The sequence below is a fragment of the Pristiophorus japonicus genome, chromosome 16, assembly GCF_044704955.1.
Source record: "Pristiophorus japonicus isolate sPriJap1 chromosome 16, sPriJap1.hap1, whole genome shotgun sequence".
Taxonomy (NCBI): Eukaryota; Metazoa; Chordata; class Chondrichthyes; family Pristiophoridae; genus Pristiophorus; species Pristiophorus japonicus.
This window is the reverse complement of record NC_091992.1, coordinates 132,805,797-132,814,616: the sequence shown is the minus strand read 5'-3', so window position 1 is coordinate 132,814,616 and position 8,820 is coordinate 132,805,797.

Below are 8,820 nucleotides of genomic sequence, written 5' to 3'. Positions count from 1 at the left end.
TGTTCCCATTTCTCGTGAGAGTGTTGTTACTTCTCCCGACAATCCCGATACCTCATCACCCACCCCATTGATGGTGTCCAGGAGAGCTCTCTGCACTCATTGCCATCAACTGAACTACATCTGTTAGATCCTGTACCTCAGGAGAACACTGTCGAGCTCTCCTTTTCCTCGTCACCCTGGGTGTGGTTCACTGCATCCCACTGGGACCCGCAGCCTCAGGCGGTGGGGCCCTGGGTGTGCCTCGCTGCATCCCACTGGAATCCCCAGCCACGGACTGTGGGAAACCATGGAATGTCCCACCAACACTCGTACCACTCAGGAAAGGGGCTGGCGTTCAATGGGTGGCACCTGCACCTCCTGCAGAGTGAGTACAACAGTGGGGGTTTCACCAATCCCCTCCCCCTGCCCCTCCCCCCAATACTCTTGGTCTGGAAGGTGGGATTGGAAGATGTTCTCCTCTTCAGGATCGACCACGTCTGAATCATCTTCTGCATCGGCTTCAGCCTCGTCAGGATTGGCCTCAAGTTCTGAAAAATATAACAGAACAGACAAATGGTTAGCAGCAGAGGAGGGGGCAGGGTGGGTGGTATGAGCAGGCTCACACAGCGCAGGCAGCAGGCTGATTTGAAGGACCACGATGAATGATAGCACATTGCATCAACCGAAGCATAGCTGACAGAGACATCCCCATGAACCGAAGCCTGGCTAGCCCGCGCAGTACTTAACATTTAGGAAAGCCAGACTGTGGAATTTGCAGGACTTACCCTCTCCCTCGAGTGTGGGCCCAGCTTGTGCAGTGGTGGTTGCTTTTCTCCAGGCAAGACCCAACAAAGCACCGACCCTGTTTTCCAAGGGCGTCAGTGGGTGCAGATTTGCCGGGCCTCCTCCTGTTCGAGTTCTTTCCCTTTTATTATGTGCCACCTTCCTCTGCATAGATGAAAATATAACTTTTTAGAGAGGGTGTCTCTCTGCAGGGTGGGACATATACAGATGGTCGCATTTACAATTGCAATTCCATTGAATAAATGAAAATATTACTTACACTAACTACTTGACCAAGGTCCTGCCACTTCTTTTTGTACTGACCTCCAGACCTCGGGATGGTCACCATTGCACAGTAATCTTCTGCAAGTTGGTTCCAGTGTTGCTTCATTTCTTTTGGTGAAACTTTTGTGTGATCTCTGCTGGTGTCCAGCTCGTGCCTTCTGGCCTCAATTACAGTAACTAGTGCCTCCATCCTGTAAAAAATTCTTGATCCTTGAGCCGCGTTGTACCTTGTATTACAGCTCTGATTTTTTCAATGAGAATTAAATTTCTCACACACTACTGGCTCTTTAAAAATGGCCGAATGCAGACCGGGAGCTGCACTGGGCATGCACGTCCATAGCAACCAAGTCAAAAACGTCCTTTTTTTTCCACGCATGTGCAGAAGGGGGAGGCAGCGTATTTTCAGCGCAGACATTAGGCTCCACCTCCTGAAGGTAAAGGACATGCTGCGTGGTGCCAAATTCAAAAAGTAGAACGGGGAAACCTGCTAGTTTTTTTTTTGGAGTACTCGTGGCCAAATAAAACGGGCATAACTCTTGCGATCACGCCAAAAAACGGCATTGTGGAAAATTGAGCCCTTAGAGAACGTGTAGAGATTTACTAGAATGGTACCAAGGAAAGTTACTTGGAGAAACTAATAAAACTGAGATTGTTCTCCTTAAAGCAGAGAAGGTTAGGAGAAGATTTGATAGAGGTGTTCAAAATCATGAGGGGTTCTGATAGAGTAAATAAGGAGAAACTGTTTCCAGTGGAAGAGTCGATAACCAGAGGACACAAATTTAAGATAATTGACATGAGGAAAAAATAAATCAAGAAGCAAGTTATGATCTGAAAGGCACTGCCTCAAAAGGTGATGGAAACAGATTCAATAATAACTTTCAAAAGGGAATTGGATAAATACTAGAAAAGGAAAAATTTGCAGGGCTATGGGGAAAGAGGAGAGTGGGAGTATATGGATAGGTTTTCAGAGTTGGCACAGGCACAATGGGGCGAATGACCTCCTTCTGTGCTATATCGCTCTGCGAGTCAATAATATAGCGGCCTTTAATGTAGTAAAATGTTCCAAGGTGCTTCACAGGAGTGTAATCAGACACAATTTGGCACAGAGCCACATATGGGGATATTAGGACAGAGGACTTGGTCAAAGAGGTAGTTTTAAGGAGCGTCTTAAAGGAGCAGAGAGGTAGAGAGGTCTAGGGAGGGAATTCCAGAGCTTGGGGCCTTAGCAGCTAAAGGCACGGCTACCAATGGTGGAACAGTGAAAATTGGGGATGTGCAAGAAGCCAGAATTTCAGAAGTGCAGAGACAGCAGACGCTGGAGGAGATTACAGAGATAGGGATGAGGGATATGAAAACAAGGATGAGAATTTTTTCAATTGAGGTGTTGCTGGACCGGAAGCCAACATTGTGAGCACAGGGGTGGTGGGTGAGTGAAACTTAGTGCAAGTTAGGATACGGACAGCAGAGTTTTGGGAAAGCTCAAGTTTATGGTGATAAGCCAGCCAGGAGAGCACTGGAATAGTCGAGACTAGAGGTAACAAAGGTATGGATGAAGGTTACAGCAGCAGATGAGCTTAGACAGGAGCAGAGAGGGGTGATGTTATGGAGGTGTCATTTAATATGGACATGCATTTGGAATTAGGAAAGTTCAAATATGTTTATACCATACAGAGACACTCATTAAAAATAACACAGAAACATAGAAAATAGGTGCAGGAAGAGGCCATTCGGCCCTTCGAGCCTGCACTGCCATTCAATTAGTTCATGGCTAAACATGCAACTTCAGTACCCCATTCCTGCTTTCTCGCCATATCCCTTGATTCCCCTAGTAGTAAGGACTACATCTAACTCCTTTTTGAATATATTTAGTGAATTGGCCTCAACAACTTTCTATGGTAGAGAATTCCACAGGTTCACCACTCTCTGGGTGAAGAATTTTCTCCTCATCTCAGTCCTAAATGGCTTACCCCTTATCCTTAGACTGTGACCCCTGGTTCTGGACTTCCCCAACATTGGGAACATTCTTCCTGCATTTAACCTGTCTAAACCCGTCAGAATTTTAAAAGTTTCTATGAGATCCCCTCTCATTCTTCTGAACTCCAGTGAATACAAGCCCAGTTGATCCAGTCTTTCTTGATATGTCAGTCCCGCCATCCCGGGAATCAGTCTGGTGAACCTTCGCTGCACTCCCTCAATAGCAAGAATGTCCTTCCTCAAGTTAGGAGACCAAAACTGTACACAATACTCCAGGTGTGGCCTCACCAAGGCCCTGTACAACTGTAGTAACACCTCCCTGCCCCTGTACTCAAATCCCCTTGCTATGAAGGCCAACATGCCATTTGCTTTCTTAACCGCCTGCTGTACCTGCATGCCAACCTTCAATGACTGATGTACCATGACACCCAGGTCTCGTTGCACCTCCCCTTTTCCTAATCTGTCACCATTCAGATAATAGTCTGTCTCTCTGTTTTTACCACCAAAGTGGATAACCTCACATTTATCCAAATTATACTTTATCTGCCATGCATTTGCCCACTCACCTAACCTATCCAAGTCACTCTGCAGCCTCATAGCATCCTCCTCGCAGCTCACACTGCCACCCAACTTAGTGTCATCCGCAAATTTGGAGATACTACATTTAATCCCCTTGTCTAAATCATTAATGTACAGTGTAAACAGCTGGGGCCCCAGCACAGAACCTTGCGGTACTCCTCTAGTCACTGCCTGCCTTTCTGAAAAGTATCCATTTACTCCTACTCTTTGCTTCCTGTCTGCCAACCAGTTCTCAATCCACGTCAGCACACTACCCCCAATCCCATGTGCTTTAACTTTGCACATTAATCTCTTGTGAGGGACCTTGTCGAAAGCCTTCTGAAAGTCCAAATACACCACATCAACTGGTTCTCCCTTGTCCACTCTACTGGAAGCATCCTCAAAAAAATTCCAGAAGATTTGTCAAGCATGATTTCCCTTTCACAAATCCATGCTGACTTGGACCTATCATGTCACCTCTTTCCAAATGCGCTGCTATGACATCCTTAATAATTGATTCCATCATTTTACCCACTACCGATGTCAGGCTGACCGGTCTATAATTCCGTTTTCTCTCCCTCCTTTTTTAAAAAGTGGGGTTACATTGGCTACTCTCCACTCGATAGGAACTGATCCAGAGTCCATGGAATGTTGGAAAATGACTGTCAATGCATCCGCTATTTCCAAGGCCACCTCCTTAAGTAGTCTGGGATGCAGACCATCAGGCCCTGGGGATTTATCGGCCTTCAATCCCATCAATTTCCCCAACACAATTTCCTGACTAATAAGGATTTCCCTCAGTTCCTCCTTCTTACTAGACCCTCTGACCCCTTTTAGGTCCGGAAGGTTGTTTGTGTCCTCCTTAGTGAATACCGAACCAAAGTACTTGTTCAATTGGTCTGCTATTTCTTTGTTCCCCGTTATGACTTCCCCTGGTTCTGACTGCAGGGGACCTACATTTGTCTTTACTAACCTTTTTCTCTTTACATATCTATCGAAGCTTTTGCAGTCCGTTTTAATGTTCCCTGAAATCTTCCTCTCGTACTCTATTTTCCCTGCCCTAATCAAACCCTTTGGCCTCCTCTGCTGAGTTCTAAATTTCTCCCAGTCCCTGGGTTCATTGCTATTTTTGGCCAATTTGTATGCCACTTCCTTGGCTTTAATACTATCCCTGATTTCCCTTGATAGCCACGGTTGAGCCACCTTCCCTTTTTTATTTTTACGCCAGACAGGGATGTACAATTGTTGTAGTTCATCCATGCGGTCTCTAAATGTCTGCCATTGCCCATCCACTGTCAACCCCTTAAGTATCATTCGCCAATCTATCCTAGCCAATTCACGCCTCATATCTTCAAAGTTACCCTTCTTTAAGTTCTGGACCATGGTCTCTGAATTAACTGTTTCATTCTCCATCCTAATGTAGAATTCCACAATATTATGGTCATTCTTCCCCAAGGGGCCTCACACAATGAGATTGCTAATTAATCCTCTTTCATTACACAACACCCAGTCGAAGATGGCCTCCCCCCCAGTTGGTTCCTCGACATATTGGTCTAGAAAACCATCCCTTATGAGTTAAGAAAGAGACCTGGGTGTAATTGCTGATTACTCAATGAATGTAAAAAATGAATTTGAATTGGAAAAGAAGATTGTGTTTCAGATTATATTGCCGACACTATGGAGTACGGTCTAAATTTAGGCTATATAGGAATTTGATACATCCAGACTTGACGTACCAAATCTAGTTTTGGTTTACACATGTCATGAAGCCTGGACGACCACATGTGCAGGAAGTGTTGCCAGCTACAGCAACTTGAGCTCCGGGTTTCGGACCTTGACCAGCAGCTGGACTCACTGCGGTGCATCCGCGAGGCTGAGAACTTCATGGATAGCATGTTTATAGAGGTGGCCACCCTGAAGCTTAGGATTGTGCAGGCAAAGGGGGAATGGGTGCCCGTCAAATAGAAGAGGAGGAGGACCGGGCAAGTAGTGCAGGAGTCCCCTGCATCTCGCTCTCCAACTAGTATTCGGTTCTGAGTACTGGCGGGGGCGATGGTTCCTCTTGGGAATGGAGCCAAAGCCAAATCCATGACACCACGGGTGGCTCAGGGGGTGAGGAAAAAGAATGGAACAGCAATAGTGGTAGAGGATTCGATAGTTAGGGCAGCAGACAGGCGTTTCTGTGGCCGCAGTCATGACTCCAGGATGGTATGTTGCCTCTTATGTATGTAAACATTGTAACTGTGCAAGACTTGCCACCAGAGGGCGCAACTATGGGAGCCCCAAGGGTCACCTGCACACCTCGTGCAAGGGAGTATAAAACGTTGTCTGCCATGCTGCTTGGGCACTCTGGAGTTGTATTAAAGAGACTAAGGTCACATCAGTTTTAGCTCACAGTACTCAGTTTTATGGAGTTCTTCCATACTTAATTGGCGACGAGTAACAGATTATGAACTCTCACGCGGTCATGGCTGCCATTGGTATTTGAGAGAGATTTGTAGAGCGTGATGATGGGAAGCCATCGTTGAGCGTCTCGACCAAAACTTCTTGGCCAACAAGCTGGATGGGGATGATACACTGATCAAGCGCAGAGAGATTCTCCTCACCGTGTGTGGGTCTACAACATACGGCCTCATCAAGAATCTGCTCGGACTGGAGAAACCAACGGAGAAGACAAAAACAGAGTTGTGTACGCTGGTTCAGGAACACCTCAAGCCGAAGGAGAGCGTCTTAATCACTTGTACATGCACCACCACTCCGAGGGCCAGGACGCGGCAAGTTATGTCATCGACCTGAGACACCTTGCGGGAACTTGCAAATTTGCTGGATTTTTTGGGGAAATGCTGCGGGACTTTTTTGTGCTTGGCATCGGTCACGAGTTCATTCTTCACAAGCTGCTGTTTGCCGAATCCCTAGATCTGAGCAAGACTATCACGATAGCTCAGGCATTCATATCCACGAGTGATAATACCAGACAGATATCTTCCCAGCATTGAAGCTCAGCAGCAAGTACTGTGCATAAAACAACATCGCTAGCAGGCAGAACTGCACATGGCAGGGCCTACACGTCTGCAGCTGCAAGACCTAGGATGACTCAGAGTCCACCATTGGGCATGAATGCAAATCCATTAGCACCATGTTGGCACTACGGGGGTAATCATCGAGCCCATCAATGTCGATTCAGCACTACATGTGCAAAAGCTGCAAAACAATGGGGCACCTCCAGTGAATGTGCAAGAGTGCTACGACTCACCACATGGCAAAGTCGGCAGAAGATGATCGATCCAGCGCGGATCACGCAGAACAAACAAGACAGGCAACTCAACCCGAGGACGAAGTATATGGGGTACACACTGTCACCACCAAGAGCACTCCTATTATGCTGATAGTCAAATTGAATGGTATTCCGATATCAATGGAGTTGGACACGGGGGCGAGTCAGTCAATTATGAGCCAGAAGGCTTTTGAGAAACTGTGGGGCAACAAGGCACAAAGGCCCAAACTGAGCCCGATTCAGACAAAGCTGTGCACCTACACCAAAGAGCTCATATGTCATTGACAGTGTGGCAGTTAAGGTATCGTACGATGGAGCTGTGCATGATTTATCACGGTGGATTGTACCAGGTGATGGCCCAACGCTATTTGGCAGAAGCTGGCAGGGAAAGATTCGATGTAACTGGAATGACATCAAAGCACTATCTTCAGTGGATGAGGGCGCGTGCGCCCAAGTGCTGGGCAAGTTTCCGTCGCTATTTGAACCAGGCATCGGCAACTTCACAGGCACCAAGGTGCAGATCCATCTCGTCCCCAATGCAAGGTCCGTTCATCACAAGGCTCGAGTGGTTCCATATATAATGAGGGAGAAAGTCGAAATCGAACTGGGCGGACTTCAACGAGAGGGAATCATATCGCCAGTCGAGCTCAACGAGTGGGCCAGTCCGATTGTTCCAGTATTGGAAAGAGATGGCACGGTCAGAATCTGCGGAGACTACAAGGTAATGATCAACAGAATCTCGTTACAGGACCAGTACCCGCTACCCAAGACGGATGACCTGTTCGCATCGTTATCAGGGGGGAAGTCATTCACCAAGTTGGACCTTGTTACATATGTAAACTTGTATTTACTCTGTACAGCCACCAGAAGGTTCATCACCTGGAGTCTCAAGGATCCCATAATCCTTTGGGAGCACAGGTATTTAAGGAGGCTTCACAGGTTGAAGAGGCACTCTGGAGACCTGCAATAAAAGACTACTGTCACACTTTACTTTGAGCTCACAGTGTTGAGTCTGACTCTTGCTCCATACACAACAACTGGCGATGAGATACAGATGACAAACCCAAAGATGCAGAGAACAGTGGGCATCCTGGAGAACTTCTTGGAGGGAGATGATTGGGAAACTTTTGTGGAGCAACTCGACCAATACTTTGTGGCCAACGAACTAGATGTGGAAGAGAGCGCTGCCAAATGAAGAGCGATCCTCCTCACCGTCTGTGGGGCACCAACGTACGGCCTCATGAAGAATCTGCGCTCTCCAGCGAAACCCACAGAGAAATTGTTCGACGATTTGTGTACACTGGTCCAAGAGCATTTGAACCCAAAGGAAAGCGTTCTGATGGCGAGGTACTGGTTCTATACCTACAAAAGATCTGAAGGCCAGGAAATTGCGAGTTATGTCGCCGAGCTAAGACGCCTTGCAGGATATTGCGAATTTGAAGAACATTTGGAGCACATGCTCAGAGACTTTTTCGTACTTGGCATTGGCCACGAAACCATATTTCGCAAAGTTTTAATTGAAGAGACCCCAACCTTGAGTAAGGCCATAGCGATAGCCCAAATGTTCATTGCCACCAGTGACAATACGAAGCAAATCTCTCAGCACACAAGTGCTGCTACAAGTACTGTGAACAAAGTGATGTTGTTTTCGAATCGTAACGTACAGGGCAGGTCACACATACCTGCAGCTACACGTCTGCAGATGTCTCAGAGTTCACCATCAAGGGTGATGAATGTAAGGCCATTAACACCTTGTTGGCGCTGCGGGGGTGATCATCGTTTCCATTCATGCCGATTCAAAGAGTACATTTGCAAGGGCTATGGAACAATGGGACACCTCCAGCGAGTGTTCAGGCGAGCTGTAAAGCCTGTTAAACCTGCAAACCACCATGTTGCAGAGGAGGACAGATCCATGGAGGATCACGATGAACCAGAGCCTCAGATCGAGGAGGCAGAGGTACATGGGG